The sequence below is a fragment of the Python bivittatus genome, unplaced genomic scaffold (genome assembly GCF_059951505.1).
Source record: "Python bivittatus isolate LINGU-HERP-01145 unplaced genomic scaffold, Pbiv_v1 ctg000700_np1212, whole genome shotgun sequence".
NCBI classification, from domain to species: Eukaryota; Metazoa; Chordata; class Lepidosauria; order Squamata; family Pythonidae; genus Python; species Python bivittatus.
Genome location: NW_028277098.1, coordinates 103374641 through 103388391, shown reverse-complemented (window position 1 = coordinate 103388391; position 13751 = coordinate 103374641). Strand labels below are relative to the sequence as shown.

Below are 13751 nucleotides of genomic sequence, written 5' to 3'. Positions count from 1 at the left end.
AAGAGAATCCTTGATGGGCACACAAGCACGGGTGCGTGTATTTATGTGTGTATGTAACACTTGCAATGCCTGCCAGGCCCTTTGCAACACAAAGGGTTTTGTGAAGCCAAGTGAACACGATGGACGAGGTCCAGCTTAACCCTCAAAAAACCTGCTTGATTTTCACAGGAATCCCACGTTTTCCTCTAGATCGGAAGTGCAACCCTTTGACCAGGCTGCTTTCCTGATTTATGCAGGAAAGGCATGAGGAGCCCAAGCTCCCAGCCTGGATGTGAGGCTCTAGGCCAGTGTTTCTCAACCTTGGCCACTTTGAGATGTGTGGACTTCAATTCCCAGAATTCCCCAGCATGGGGAATCCAGGTTATCCTACACCAGTGTTTCTCAACCTTGGCAACTTTAAGATGAGTGGACTCCAACTCCCAGAATTCCCCAGCCAGCCATGCTAGCTGGGGAATTCTGGGAGTTGAAGTCCACTCATCTTAAAGTTGCCAAGGTTGGGAAACACTGTCCTACACAGCGGCAGTGAATATTTCAGTTCAGGGATTGGTCAGCTCAAGGAGATGCTTAAGGCGGATTCAGCACCCAAGGGGCAACCACAGGGCCTCTTTTTACAATCAACAGGGAAGAAAACAAGGAGGGTGGGCTTGGGGGAGTGGGCAGGATCTGTAGGAGGAGCAGCAGCAGGGTAAACTGAGTAAACTGATTCTCCAGAGAGGTGGCTGTGGTGGGAACTAAGGCGGCACACCAAGAAACTACAGAAATCAGCCCTAATCTCTGCTACTTCCACCTTGGAAGAAGCCAACTATAGACCAATTTCTGTACAAAACAAACCAGAAAAAAAGCGAAACCTGGTTATTTTGAGCGCACTATGGCTTCAGCCCCATAGCGGTCACCTTCAAGCTACACTTTGATACTCATTTTTCCATGCTGGTGGGACAAACATCCAGTCCAAACATACCCAGAATGTTTGTGCTACAGAAAGAATGTACAGAAAGACACATATTAAGAAAAATAACATATCAAAGTATATTCTTTGGGGAAATAGATAACAAAAATGTGCTCAGTAAGAAAATGTCCAAGAAAGCACATATTAGGGATTGAGCACTAAAAAAACCCTAGAAATATTATGGAGGTTGCTTTAAAAAATGAAAAGAAATTACAGAATGATGTAGAAATGGCAAAAAGCCCAAATCTGGTGACATTAATGACGCATTCCAACTCTGTGACTCCATGAAGACTCCCGAATACTTAGCCCTTAGCATCTGGACGTTGCTTAAATGGCTTCCATTTCAACTCACAGTTGCAAGGTAGCTGACAGCTGAACCTTCGCTGCTGTGACACCCAACCTCAGAGCTCAGCTCATGTCCTACAGATTGAAGAAGATGAGATGTGTTTCACTGCAATTCCCATCATCACATTCACTAGCCACGCTGCCTGGCAGGGATGGGAGTTGTAATCCAGCACAGCTGGAGAGCACCAGATAAGACAAGGCTGCCCCAAAGCCAGATTGGAAAAATATTTCACACTACTTTGCCTGGGATCTGCAAGCCAAAGGGATGAAGGGTATGACTGAACCTGGTCAGATTGTTCAGCATGAATTAACAGACCTAGACCTGCCCAGAGATAACTGTTTCCTTCTGCAACTGGGAAGAAGGAATAAAAGTGTCGTCCAATAAGGAAGATTCATATACAGAAGCAGACTTTTGCACGTGCAGCTGTTATAAAGTAGTTTCAACCATAAATAGATTCCTCTCCAAATTCCATGGAGCTAAAATAGGGCAGAGCAACAAGAACAAGATCAGAGTCTGAGAGGCAGCGGAATGAATAAGTACTGTTTCTCCAAAAAAAAAAAAGAGCGAGTGCCTCAAAGAAGCAGGAGAGGGAGAAAGGAAAAAGCAGGCGCCATTAACCATCTATTCACCAACCCCAGATGAAGATCCTGAGCTAGCTACCGTCACATGGATGGTGGGCACAAGGTGCAGGAGAGCAATGTTTTCTTGCACGTTGGAACTCACCAATGGATACCCTGAGCTCATGGAAGGCATGGAGAAAGGAAAGCTGACGTCATGGAACATCTGAAGCTACCTCTTGGTCAATCATATTGTTGGCCCAATTAGCCTACGGTTTCAACCCTGATAGTCAGTGGCTATCCGGTTCTTTCTTTTGCACTTTTAACTGCAGGAACTGGGGACCTGGTTCCAGCACGTGGCCCAGCACTGACCTATGGCCAAATCCATAAAAGTGTGGTGCAGGTTTCTGCCACAAAATGCAGATATCAGTTATGTTGCCTCTTGGCATTCCTGAGCAAATCCTAAAGCCAGGAGGAGGCACCATTGCTTAGCAAGCAGCTTATGGAGCAAATTTGCTTTTGTGCAACAAGAGAATTTAATTCCCATACAAAGTACACTATCTAACCAGAAAAGACCTTCTCCCAGATCGCAACAGCTGTGGGAAATGAAGAGAAGGACAGTGTACAGGGAATAGGGAATGGCCTTGAAGGACAGAAGGAAGAGCCACCACCCCAGTCCGGTAAGAGGGATTTGAGCCTGGCCCAAGAAAATAACTTGAGAAAACATCCCAGACAAGCCCCTCCCTACTTCACACAAGTGATAAAGGGAGGGAGGGGGGATTTAGACTTGCAAGATCCTGTTACTGTAGCTGTTGCAATAAAAGTAGTCCTTTTTTTGTATACAATTTTGATTAAGAATTTTGATTATAATAGTAAAACCTAATACAAACTGAACTTAGAAAAGAAAATAGAGAGAAGGAGTAAAAAGTGCAAAGAAAAAGAAAGGAAAAAAGAAAAAGAGAAGAAAGAGAAAAGTAAGAATATAATAAAGAAAAAGAAAAGAAATATATAAAGAAGTGACTTCCAACCTTCATCACAACTATAAACAAATTTGGTAACTCTTCACCCCTTCTAAAGTTACAAACATGTATTGCTTCACCCCATATCCCATCCCTTATCTATAAATAAATCTGTGAAAGTGGTCCTGACCTCATGGCATTGGTTTCTTAGTCTGATCTACCTTGTAGATTTGACCTTGTGCTAAATGTGGCACCATAGACATAATATCAGTGTTCCTAAAAGGATGCCTTAGGGAAGATGGTCAGGAACTATTCTCCATGGCCACAGAAATTAGGACCAGAAATAATAGGCGTAGGTTGCCACTACCTAGAGTTCATTTAAGTACAAGGAAAAAGTTCCTGATGGTGATTATCTGTGGAAGAATGGAACGGCCTGCCTTATGGAGGTTGTGGGTTCTCTACTTCTGGAAGTTTTAAGAGGCTGGATAGCATCTCCCAAGGATGGTTAAATTGGGTTTCCTGCCCACTGTAGAGGGTTGGCCTGATGAACCTTATGGTCCCTTCCAACTCCATAATCCTATGTTTCACTTCTTCTTGGGCTCCTCACATTTTTGGGCACGGCTGGTGGATGGATAGCCCTGGTCTTATAGCTGGGAGGTTAGTCTAGATGGTCTTACAGATCCTTCCAAAACAATGGTTTTAAGAATCCATCTACAGCCTCCAAACAACTGCCTGTTGACCCATTGCCCTTGTCTCTGGAAACAGAGCCCTTTCCAGACCGGACTCAAAGAATCCTGGGCCATCCCACAAACATGCATAGAAAGCTGGAGCTGACCACTCAGGCACTCCTTTATGAACAGTGATACTTCTAAATGGTCTTGAAACCGTTGTGGTCTATCTCATACCAGCACAAAGAAGTGAAGTCTCATGACTGGGTTGATTGCAAGGTCCAGGGAGAGCTTCTCAAATTGAAGGCACCTATAGCAGTCTTACTTAATCATTCACCCACCCCTACCCCCTGACTCCCAGTTAGGCTACAATAACTCCCAGAATTCCCAACCAACATGGCCCATAGTTGGGGAATCTGGGAGCAGTAATCTTAACAAAGCAGGAGAGGCCTAGGTGGACATGCAGATCTACTGAGCAAAGCCCCCAGGAAAGTTTACCTGGTTGATAGGGGTTTTCTCAAGCCCCCGCAGATAGGGTCCTGCGGGGGCTTGAGAAAACCAAGCAAACCGAGAAGACGAAGAAGAAACATCCATAAACACACATTTAAACAGCTCCCATGTTCAGGTAGCAATGGAGCTTCAACATGACCATTAAGGAGGATTGGGATCATTCTTTTTGGGTGATTGAATCACTCCTGTTTTAAGTCACCCAGCAAAGCCAGGCATTCATTCACGTATCACCCTCACCATCACCTCCACCGTGCTAGCTGGGGACTTCTGCAAGCTGAAGTCCACACATCTTCAAGCTGCCTAGGTTGAGAAACACTGGTCTATAAACTGAAGTAAATCACGCTAATAACAGTTGAGAAAAGGGTTAAGGTTTTAGGTTATGTTTGGACTCCTTTGTTTATCTTGGCATCAGAATTTGAAGATACAAAGTTTGAAATTATCCTCTGTTCCAACATAGATGAAAGTCGATAACAACAGATGGTCTCAAGTTCCCTCGAGCCTTTGAGATAAGATAAATGCAATAAGATGAATATAACTCCAGTGCTGGCTTACATTTGTTCCGTCACACTAATCTACAAGATACTAGATAAATGTCTTTGGCAAAAATACCTTGCAAGATTTTATTTGTGCCAACTGCACTCCTTGACGATCAACATGACAGACCAGCACTTGGTAGGGCAGTGATGAAGGTCTTAGAAAAGATATCCAGATCCCAAGATGTGTGGATATCTACGAAGATCTGAATTGTGCAGAAAGTGAAAGATTGGATTACAAAATTGACCGAGCTTGCAGAAATGGCAAAGCAGGCCCGTTTGGTCAGGGCAAAAGTGAGAAAGACCTTTCTGAAAGACTGGGAGCCTTATATGGACTTTTTGTTGAAAGAAGAAAAGACTGAATTGAGGATTTATGATTTGGAAACTAAAAAGGGTTAAAAGGGGAGGGAGGGGAATTACAACATAAGAGAAGAAAAAGAGGGAGGGGAAGAATAAGAAGACAACTACTTGATAGAAAGAAGGGCGGAAATCATAATTCTATATTTTCTTTTTGTTTTGGTTTGGTTTCCTTTTCTTTTTCTTCTCTTTATTTTTTATAGTTTTATCGTATTTAAAATTCTAATAAAAAATATTATATATATATATATATATATATATATATATATATATATATCTCCAAACTAATGACAACAAGTACAGGAACCAGCCTTAGAACTGGCAGGGAAGATTATGAAGTGGTGGAAAGCTTCTGTCTTTTTATAGTTTATTTCCCCCACTATATGCAATGTTTTATTTATGTATTAGTGCTTTCAGGTCAGTGTTCACTCCCGGCGTCTGCCTGGACTATCCCTGCAGTTTTCAGAACTGGTTTGCCCTTGCCTCCTTCCCGGGGCTGAGAGAGAGTGGCTGGCCCAAGGTCACCCAGCTGGCTTTGGGCCCAAGGCGGGACAAGAACTCAGGGTCTCCTGGTTTCTAGCCTGGAGCCTCCACCAGGACACCCAGCTGGCTCTCTGCTATGTGTGTAAAAAACACCTCAAAAGTACTGGAAAGACGTACACAGCACTATTCAGAGGATTTTAGAAATCCACAATTTTCTTACTAGGCATAATCCCAAAACATGTAAACAAAACATGCCACAATTTACTAAGCTACATATTCACAGCTGCAAGGATAAACTTAGCACAACCCTGGAAAAGAGACATCTTACCAACAGCATCGGACTACTGCGAAATTAAACCTGAAGAATGGGTAGTAATGGCAAAATGAACAGCATGTGTTCACAACAGAAGTTTAACCAAATTTAAGCAAGAATGGCTTCCATATATATGACATATCATGCATGCAGCAAGGCAGATGCAAGCATTCAGAGTATGATTTTTAAAGGGAAAAAGAGCTGATGAAAGAGCTGAAACCAGAAATACATAAAATTTTAAGTGCTTCTAAATATTGTATATCAGTCGGAGTACAACAAATTAGAAATTAAATGTTTATTCATATTTTTGGCACTCAGGTAAGAGATTCAAATCCTTTCTTATATTCTTAAAATAATTTGCCATACTTTGTTTTTATGGTTCATTTCTTATCAGCGGTATACTGAACACTAGCTGTCCAACCTTAGTAACTCCTTTGTCCACTTACTGAGACTATATTTCTGCATCGATTAAAAATAAAAAATAAAAATAACAGCCTTCCTGCCATTCAGAATGAAGCTTCTGAGAAAGAAGGAAGAGCAGGCAGCCATTTCACGCCTTCCTGAGCATTAATGCTCTTCCAAACCACAGCTACTTGCAGGGAGGGAGTGAACACCAAAGAAGAGCAACGGTTCTGGGTAATCCCCTAAAAAGTGTTTACCCCCATATTAAATAACACCCTTTGCTTTCTTCTCTCTCCTTTGACAAACCTTGTTTGATGTGCCATTAAGATGACTCATTAAGGTGACTTATTAAGTTCTCAGGGAGACCTCCCTCAGCAACCAGACCTGTATGGGAACTTTGGATCTCTTGACGCAGCCACTTCATTGTGTTAATCTGCTTTCGTTCAGCTGTGGAGAATTACAGGACAATGAATAATTATGTAGAAAGTAGAGGAAACTACAGCAGAAAATTGGGAGGGGAAACAAGCATATACAGTCAATATGTACTTGACCTGAAGGTTGAATGTGTTTTGTTACAGAGTTTGCTCATTAGATGCATGGGAAGCTCTCCATGTTCTTCAAACTTCACACTTTTAGGATACATACATTTCAGCTTTTGTTAGACACATAACGGGCATAGCCGAAAACTTTGCAGTTTAGGGTGTTGATAAGCTTGAAAGGATTTGTCTGATTGTCGTCTAATGGATTTGTGTTAGTTGCCGAATTCTTCAGAGTCCAGCCAGATGTTTCCCAGCTCCATTCAGAAGGGGGTTCGTGGGGCTGAGCTGAGAAGACTCTGGTTGGTTGAAGCCAGACTTGCTTTAATTCATCAAACTTGGGCACATTCTGTGCAAAAGCGAAGAGACCCCAGGAGAGACCCACCTCTACGACAGCGGGGAGGAATTCTGGGGTGACCCCAGTTTGAAATGCTTTCCCCTCGGAAGTGTGCATGGCTGCTGTTTTGTGCTTCATTATGCCCAATACACATTGGTCAGTTTTAGTGCAATGGCCTTCTAATCTACTGATCTCCAACTTTTCTCATTTAATTGATTGATTGTGTGCCATTGAGTCATTGTCGATTCTTAGCTGCAACATAGATAGATATTCTCCATGACAATCAGGCCCTAACCTGGTATTTCAGGGCTCCCATTGACATTGAAACTGAGTCCACCCCTCTTGCTGCTGGACATCCTCTTCTTCTCTTTCCTTCCACCTTTCCCAGCATTACAGCTTTCTTCTGAGAGCTGGGTCTTCACATAATGTGTCCAAAGTAGGATAATTTGAACCTGGTCATTTGTGCCCCAAGTAAGAACTCTGGGTTGATTTGTCCAATGATCCATTGGTCTATTTTTTTGACTGTCCATGGTCTTCTCAGGACACCAAAGTTCTCCAGTACCAAAGACTCAGAATACCAAAGTTTCTGCAGTACCAAAGTTCAAAGGCATCAATACTGTTCCTCACCTGCTTCCTCAAAGTCCAACTTTTGCTTCCATGGAAGGTCACAGTGAATACCATGGCTTGCATGATTCTGATCTTTGTAGGTATAGACACACCATGGCATCTGAATATCTTTTCCAGGGCCTTCCTGGCTGCTCTACCAAGTGCTAGTCCATGACATATTTCTTGACTGCTGGTTCCTCAACTGTTGATGGTTGATGGTAAAAGTCAGAAGCTGTCCACCACTTCGATATCTTCATTGTCAGTTCCCAGGCTGGTTGTTCTACCTGTTGTCATCAGTTCGATTTTCTTCATATTTAATGTTAGTCCCACTTTTTCACTGTGCTCCTTGACTTTTATTACTAGGGCTTTGCATTTTTGGCTATCAAGGCAGCGTCATCAGCATAGCGCAGGTTATTGATATTTCTTTTTTCAGCGTTAAAAACCACACTTATCTTCCTCCAATCTAGCTTTTTATCATTTACTTATTTTAATTATTTGTATTTGGATCATGACTGTTACAGGCAGTGATGGTGTTTGCATGTTTAAAGTTTTAAGTCTCTCTTGGTGAAGCATTTACTCCGATATAAGGCTGTTATTGAATTACTAGCTTAAGCCCCCAGTTCACTTCCAGACGTGTGGTCCAGGCAGGTGCTGTTTCTGCAACCCTTGCCTCAGATAAATTCCTTGGGAGGGTCCACCCCTTGACCTCAGCTGAAACTCAGGAACTTATTCAAGGAAGCAATAAATAACTAGCTTGGGAAATCTGCCGGAACTGATTTTATTTGGAAGTCTGGATATATGATTTGTCCTCCTTTTCTGCACTGGGCATAATATTGCTTCTCCCACAATGGACTGGCATGTATGTGGGTATCTATGCCCTGAGTGTGATTTGTGCTTTCCTTTGTTCCCCCTAGACTCCTTTTTTCCTAATATATTCCTTTTTATTATTTCCAACTCCATGGAGTATTGGAAATAAATTATGTAGAGAAGCCTTGGACGTTGTCTGTGTCTCTGCCAACAAGTGACTCTTGAAAACTGAACGGAACAGAGTCAGATCTGGTGCTGGGGGAGAAGCTGGCAAAAAGAAAACTAAATGTAAAAATGGGCCAGATCCAGCCAGGGGCTGCAAAGAAAAAAGTCACTAAATCCCCCCCCCATGAATCCTGATGGGGGAAACAGCTGGGCAGGGCCTCAGAATGCTGCTGACACCAACCTTGTAAGTCCCCTCCAGTCCAATCAGCTGGCACCCTGGGGAGCATATGCGAATTGCCCCGTGCCTCCCAGCCCCTGCATGTATACTAACATGCTGAGGGTAAAAAGGTTGGGCACCCTGCATGCTTTCCCTGCTTTGTGTTATTATCATTATGGTTGGTGGCAGTCAGCCAGGTGTTAGACTGGATTTGGCTTTCTTATCCCCCTGTCGAGCCCTTCCCAAGGACCTGGGATGGGCAGATGCTGCGGTTTGGTGGTGTGAAAGGCATCGTGGCAGGACCGAAGCTGTTCCAAGTGACGCTGCCTTTTGCAATGGACCGGTGGTGATTTTGTCCATGCCGAGGGTCCTCAAGGGGTGCGCCAGATGTTTTGGGATTGCACCCAAGGCGCCCATTACTATCTTTGGTACTATCTCTGCTTTCGTTTGCCACAGTCGTCCTACTTCTATTTGCAGGTCTTTGTATTTCATGCTTTTCTCCAGTTCTTTCTCTTCTCTTCTCTTCTCTTCTGCCATCTTCAGGTATCGCAATGTCCGCTATCCAGACGTTTTTGTCTTTCTTATCCACAACGGTTGAGTCTGGGGTGTTGTGTGGCAGGTGCTGGTCTGTTTGAATCCCAGAGTCCCAGAGCACTTGAGCTTCTTCCTTTTCGATGACTTTGTCCGTTTTGGGGCCCCAGCAGTTCTCGCTTGCAGGCAGATGGTATTTCTTGCAGATCTTCCAATGCACCACTGTTGCTACTTTGTCATGCCGTTGTTTGTAGTCGGTCTGTGTGATCTTCTTGCAGCAGTGACTAGGCGATCCACTGTTTCTTCAGCTTCTTTGCCCAGGCGGCATTTTCTGTCTGTTGCTGTCTCCTCGATTCTGGCTTTGTATGCATTTGGTCTTGAGGTTGGTCTTGTGCAGCCAGAATTAGCCCCTCTGTCTCTTTCTTCAGCTTTCCTGCTCTTAGCCATTGCCAGGTCTTGTTGTCATCTGCTTTGCCTGCTAAGTTTTTTCTGTACTGGCCCTGTAATCCTTTGCCTTGCCCTGTCTCTTTTCTATTCTTCATTTGGTGTTTCTGGTAGGCCAGTTTGGTCTCTTCGGTCTTCAGCAAGCCTTCGTGGTGTACCAGCTTCAGTGCATCTTCTTCGCTGCCCTTCAGATATTCTTCCAATGCCCTTTTCTCTTCTTCAGCTGCCTGGAGTACTTGCCACATTCCACGCCCACCTTTGCTCCTTGGTAAGCAGAGTCTGTCAACGTCGCTGCGTGGATGAAGGGCATGATTCATTGTCATTACCTTTCTGGTCTTCCTATCCAGGGCTTCTAGTTCTGCTTGAGTCCAGTCCACTATTCCAGCTGTGTATCTAATGACCGGAATTGCCCAGGTGTCAACTGCCTTGATGGTATTTCCTCCACTGAGTTTGGACTTTAAGATCTTCTGCACTCTCATGATGTATTCACTACTAACCTTCTTCTTGACTTCAGTGTGCTTGGTGTTGTCAGTCTAAAGGATGCCCAGGTATTTGTAGGGAACTTCTTCATCCAGACTCTTGATGTGATTTCCACAGGGCATCTTGATTCCTTCCGTTTCCACTATTTTTCCCCTGCTGATGGTCAGGGTGGCACATTTGTCCAGTCCAAACTCCATTGTAATATCTTGGCTGTATATTTGGACCGTGTTGAGCAGTGGTTCTATTTCAGAGGGTGTTTTTTCATATTATTTTTATTACGGGGAATTCTGGAAGTTGAAGTCCACACCTGTTCAAGTTACCAAGGCTGAGAAACACTGCTTTACGACATCCTACGTTCTTGGGAAGAACTCGATGCAAGTGAAGGCCAACACCAGCTAAAGAATTGGCAGCTGTGATTTCACGTCGTCGTGAATAATAATAATAAATGACAACAACAACAACAGCAACAGTAATACCACCGTTTCTTTGCATGAATAAGGCTGTATGCAGAGAATTAACTGCAGGCACACAGGCAAAGGATGGAGATGTTAATTAATTAATTTATTTATATTTCGAATTTAGACACCGCCCATCTCACGAGGAAGTGACTCTGGGCGGTTTACAATACGAACAACAAATAATCATGCCAGTTCTCAGCTGGGAGATGTTCCCCCACATATCACACAGAGCCTGGGACCCAACCCTGCTGCTCATTGCCTTGGCATGCAGAACTGCCCATTCTGAGGCTGGCTGGTGCAATTCTGGACTGTTCTTAGCTATGGAAGAAACAAGCCTGACGTCCAATCACAGGATTGATATTTACTGTGTAAGCAACATACCAGCTTCTGCCAGATCCCTGGAGTTTTAGAGCATAAAATTCAGAGGAAGGGAACTGGCATAATGATGTTCCACGTGGGGCATGAGCGAACTACCAAGGCCTCTAGATTTGCATAAGATAAGTGATATAGATACTTGTAGGAGATGTAACTTTCCAGGGTGTGCCATCCTTGCAAGATGCCCAGCCTTCCATTCGGGGCCTTCAGAGGAATTCCTGACCCCCCACTCTCATCGTGGAGTTCAGCCTACCAGGTGACATCTACAGGGCGGCCTTTGCCAAAAGACCAAGACCACATTCTTGGTACCTCAATGGGCACAGTGACTACCTTTAAATATCTGGGTGTGGTTATACATGCTACTGGTTCAAGGACTGCGCATTCCGAATATGCAGCTGCGGTCGGACAGAGGTCAGCTAATGCCATCCTCAAACTGTTACGTTTAAAAGGAGGACATTATGTACCCGCCGCAATTAAACTTTTCCAGGCGAAATCGCTTGCTCAGATGCTGTATGGGACATACCTTGGACCCTCCTCCTCCTCCTTCTTACCCCTGGAGAGAGTCCAGTCCAAATTTTTAAGAGCAATCTTACAATTGCCTCGCTGTGTTTCAAATGCCTGCTTGCGCCTGGAGACCGGCCTTCTAAAGCTCGAATCAAGAATTTGCCTGTCATCTTTAAATCTATGGTTAAAACTCAACCTTTTCCCTCAAGGCCTTGCTCCATTAATTCTTCAAGATACATTTGTTTCTTCATGGATCAAGGCCGTTGAGGGTAATCCTGCAAGGCTAGGCGTCTCCCCGTCCTCGTTACTCCAGCTGGGCTTCGACAAGGCGACATTGAACCTGAGACAAAGGGTGGAAGGCGTGGAGAGGCAAGCCGATCTAGAAGAAGTTCCATCGTTCTTGGCCCCAGAATCCACTAGATATATTCTAGCCGCCGCCAGATATCTTAATCAGCTAGAGGGAGCGAACTACCGGAGGGCCTTTTCACTCACCCGATGTCACGTACCCCCCTCAGCCGTGCTGGACGGTAAATATAAGGGAGTCCCACTGGCTAAAAGGCAGTGTCCGTGTGGTTCTGGGGAAGTGGAAACCACCGGGCATGTCCTCTTACGGTGTCCATTTTGTAGAGAAATACGATCAAAATTTATTTCTCCAACGATTAGCAGATATCCTGGCCGTTCGGACACCGAATATCTTCAAATTCTTCTTAAAGATGAGTGGAGTACTGTTACAGCGCAGGTGGCAAGATTCTGTGCAGCAGCTCTCAAGAGCCAACGTATCATAGTGAAAAATTGATATAAGCATTTTGTGTTTCTATATTTAACCCATGGTGCATAAATTATTGCAAAATGACTTTTTTAATTATAATTGACAAGTATCTTGACTAGAATAGTTTCGGATATATAATCCTTTATTTGGATTGGACACCCCTCATGTCTTTCCCTTCCTTTTAATATTGTACTGGTCTAATTGACTGTAATAAAGTTGACTGACTGACTGACTGACTGACTGACTGACTGACTGACATCTACAGGGGGATTCCCACTTCTGGTCACTCAGGGGCTGCATTGGTGCAACTCATGCCACTAGGTTAAAATGGGGGCTGGGTACATTGTGGTTCATTGTGTTGTAGGAACCAGGCAATGACTTGGGGCCAGCCCCAGTTGTTGGACCAGCCACCACATTAAGCCATGAAATGAGTGATACATTATTTCAGCATGAGAACTGTGGATTATTAACCCAGGTTTGGGGCTGGCATGTTATATGGCCTCAGCCAAAGGGGGGCTGCCAGTGGGGCAAGGGAAGCTCTGCCTTCGTGGAATTCCACTTTACTTGTCGTGGTGTTGGGCTCAGGCATTTCTGGGGAACTTCTGAAAATGCCTGGAGGACCAGTGAGGTCCCAGAAGATAAGGAGAGCACATGTAGTTCCCATCTTCAAGAAGGGGAAGGAGGAGGACCCAGGAAACGATTGACCTGTCACCCAGATGTCTACCCTTGAACAGGTTATTTGAACAGATTATTAAGCAGCATCTTATGAGCACTTGATGGACAGGCTACAAATAACAGGAGCCAGCGTGAGGTTTGCGTCAAAGGAATTGCGCCAGACTGAACTTCATCTCCTTCTTGGAGAGTTACTAGATCAGAGAAATGCTGAAGGCATAGTGGACATAGTGGACCTCGGCCCAGCCTTCAACGCAGCACCTCTTGCTTTTCTGCAGAATAAAATGGTAAAGGGCGGGCTAGCGGAAACCACTGATAGATGGACTGTGAGGGGGCTGAATGACCTCAGCCCGGGGGTCCTCCTGGAGGGCTCTGCTTCAGCTTGGAGGGAAGGACCGAGGGGAGCCCCACAGGGCTCTGCCTGGCCCTGGCGCTGGGCCACAATGGCTCGGAGGGGGTCCTTATCGAGCCTGCAGATGACACCAAGGCAGGAGGGCCTCGAGACCGGCTTGAGCAATGGGGTGGCATGCGCAGGACAGAAGCGAACGGGGAGAAACGGCAAGGTCCGCACCTGAGTAGGGAGAACGGAAGGTGCAAGTGGAGGATGGGGGAGACCCGGCTTGGCAGGAGGGCCTGTGAAAGGGCTCTGGACGTTCTCGTAGCTAAATGAGAGCCAGCTATGGGACACGCTGCTAAAAAGGCCGGTGGTATCGTGCGCTCCCTTAGTGGTCCCGCTCTACTTTGGCCCAGTCAGATCCCATTTGGGGCATGCCTTC

The 13751-nt window shown here is 44.8% G+C and overlaps 1 pseudogene; it reads left to right on the top strand.

Annotated features, from left to right (window-relative positions):
- LOC148214300 (uncharacterized) overlaps positions 1-13751 on the top strand; it is a 65198-nt pseudogene that overhangs the window by 24903 nt on the left and 26544 nt on the right.